Source organism: Schistocerca gregaria, chromosome X (genome assembly GCF_023897955.1).
Source record: "Schistocerca gregaria isolate iqSchGreg1 chromosome X, iqSchGreg1.2, whole genome shotgun sequence".
NCBI classification, from domain to species: Eukaryota; Metazoa; Arthropoda; class Insecta; order Orthoptera; family Acrididae; genus Schistocerca; species Schistocerca gregaria.
In genome coordinates, this window is record NC_064931.1 from 832,167,407 (window position 1) to 832,170,552 (window position 3,146).

Below are 3,146 nucleotides of genomic sequence, written 5' to 3' on the forward strand. Positions count from 1 at the left end.
TTATATATATATTTCAATTTCTTCTAAGACTTTCAATAACTCTCCGTCCAAACAGGCTTTGAAGGCCCAACGGTTCCGAGCGATAGGCGTCGCTGGATATGGATATGGAGTGGCATGTGGTCAGCACACCGCTCTCTGGCCGTTGTCAGTTTCCGTGACCGGAGCCGCTACTTCTCAAGTCAGTCAAGTAGCCCCGCAAATGGCTCCACAAGGGCTGCGTGGACCCCACTTGCCAACAGCGCTCAGCAGACCTGGACGGTCACCCATCCAAGTGCTCGTCAAGCCCGACAGTGCTTAACTTCGGTGATCTGACGGGAACCGGTGTTATCACGGTGGCAAGGCTGTTGGCAAAATTTCCATACTAAAATGGATATGTCGTCTTCATTGTCTTTAAGCTGAAGTTGATTGTTCTTTAAATGATACCCCAACCGTCACTTCCACTTCTTGTGTATCAAAGTTCACGAATTCTAATCTGAAACTCCCCTCCAGTTTGCCCGAAGTCTGACACGAACCGCAGAAAATCTTAGATACGTACACTACAGAATTTATTCGCAGTGGAAGACTCTGCAGGAGAGACGCTCAGTAGCTCGGTACGGGCTTTTGTTGAAGTTTCGAGAACATACCTTCACCGAAGAGTCAAGCAGTATATTGCTCCCTCCTACGTATATCTCGCGAAGAGACCATCAGGATAAAATCAGAGAGATTAGAGCCCACACAGAGGCATACCGACAATCCTTCTTTCCACGAACAATACGAGACTGGAATAGAAGGGAGAACCGATGGAGATACTCAAGGTACCTTCCGCCACACACCGTCAGGTGGCTTGCGGAGTATAGACGTAGATGTAGTTGTAGATGTAGATGTGGTTATAAGCTATGACACAGCAACTGGCCAAGTATATCACTCGTTCGAAACTCCACTGTAATATTATATTTGTGGAAGATATGTGCTATTCTATCTGGCATGGACCTAATTATGACAATGAAATATACTTTTCCGTCTTCTTGTTAAACACGACTTTCCTTTCTACGTCATTAAAAAAAATTTCTTGCATTTCTCCTGATTACCGCCTCAGTGAGGCCACTAGCCACACTGACCTGAACAATCAAGTCAATTTCCTTCTCAGTCACATCTTTAGAGCAACCTAACCTAGTTAGCTGATAAAATTTTGTTGTACAAAATGCACACTTTTGCGCTGGTGGGTGGCACGAATCTTGCAGTGTAATCAAATTCGTAGCCTTTGGCTTATGATATATATCAATGTTAACTGGACGACCTATTCTGGTGATTTGTGTGCGCAAATAGTTTTGAACCCTCTACTTCGTTTCCATGAGTGAACTCCATACTTCTGTGTATGGAATTAAGATTATTCGCTAGCTCCTGAACGTTATTTTCATCACCTGACAAAACTATGAAAATGTCATCGATGTACCTGCGATACACTATAATCTTTTCACATATTGTAGTATACGTATCAAACAATTTGTACTCTAAAAAATTTACAAAGATTTCTGAAAGGGTGCCTGAAAACCTTGAGACCATTGCAAGGCCATCTTTCTGGTTCATTGTTGGATGTTTTTACCGGCTACCTGATTCTGCTCTGACAGTTCTAGAGTCATTTAAAAAAAGCCTATGGTCAGCAGCGAGTAGATATCCAAATTCTGCAATACTAATTGGAGGCGGTTTTAATCTACCGAGTATAGACTGGGACTTCTATGGATTCATTGCAGAGAGTACAGACAGACAACCTTGCGAAGAACTTTTGAACATGTTTTCGGGAAAACTGTCTTGAGCAGCTAGTTCGGCAGCCCACATGCAGTGGAAATATCTTAGACCATGTAGGTATAAACAGGCCAGACCTTATCGATGGCGTCAGTGGAGAGACGAGGATTACATAGCGACTATGACCATGAGAGCTAATAAATCAATCAAGAGGGATAGGAGAGTGTTTCTCATAGGAAGAGCAGATAAGCAGTTGTTGGCATCTCACTTAGGCAATGAACTACAATCATTGATCTCCAGACTGATGGATATAGAAGTATTGAGGCAAAGCGACTTCTACGCCACTCTGCATTGTTGCCAGATGTATCCAAGATGGCGGTGATGACGTCATCTAAGATAGCGTCGTGTAGACTTGGCAACAGTGCATAATGTCATCCAAGATGGCTGCCATGACATCATTCAAGAAGGCAGCTTTTGGCGGGAACTTTGAATTTTGGCAGGAAAGTGCCACAGCCCCACCCCCAGGAAAAGATGGGAATTTCAAATTCCAACAGGATAATGCATCACAACCCAGCTATCTCTACTAAGCAAAGAAAATCGCGCGAAGATAGGTCACTTGGCCTACCTCTACTAACCTAAGTCACTCGACCGCCACCTCTTCCTAGAAACTGGCGCCAAGTTTGAATTTTGGCAGTAAAGAAACGTCACTTGCGTTTACGCTACCAACCTAAGCAAACTGATGCAAAGAAAACACACTTGGACTAACCTCAGTCACCCGACCGCCACCTCTTCCTAGGGATTCGTGGGAAATGTAATCAGCCTGCACTGGGCTGCTGGAGAGAGGAAGGGGTGTACTTTATTTATTTTCGAACAGTTTTTTTAGAGACGGAGTATATTTATCACAGTGGTACAGAACACACGCTCTGACATGCCACACAACATACAGACCTGCAAACTACTCCTAAATAACCCATGTATAATGCTCACGCATGCGCCTGATAGTTGGAAACTGTCAAAATAGCGCATTGCACAGCCTACAGACATGGAAACCACTCTTAAAATAATGCAATACATTTACATCCACAAAGCAAAACAACTCCTAAATTGTCAAAATAATAATCTATCTAAAACACTCTGCAAACGTGCTTACTAATTGTCAACTATCGAAATCAGGCACCACTCTTTATTTAAACAATTATAGACAGCACCACCATCCAGTGTGTTTGCCAGGAGGTCTGGACTCCAACTGACTCAGTACACACTACCACCAGCAATGGGCGCTGTCATCTGTGATTTCATCTGATGAGGCGACTACCGTTATTCAAAATGGCAGCATACATTGTGTTCACCACGAAGTCTAGTACATATTGACACCACCTGAGAGCGCTACTGTGGACTTGGAATTAATTTTCGCCAATGCAACG

General features: G+C 43.5%; 1 pseudogene; it reads right to left on the reverse strand.

Moving 5' to 3' along the window:
• Positions 1-230: 230 nt before the first annotated feature.
• Positions 231-349, reverse strand: LOC126299648 (5S ribosomal RNA; annotated as a pseudogene).
• Between the last annotated feature and the right edge of the window lie 2,797 nt (positions 350-3,146).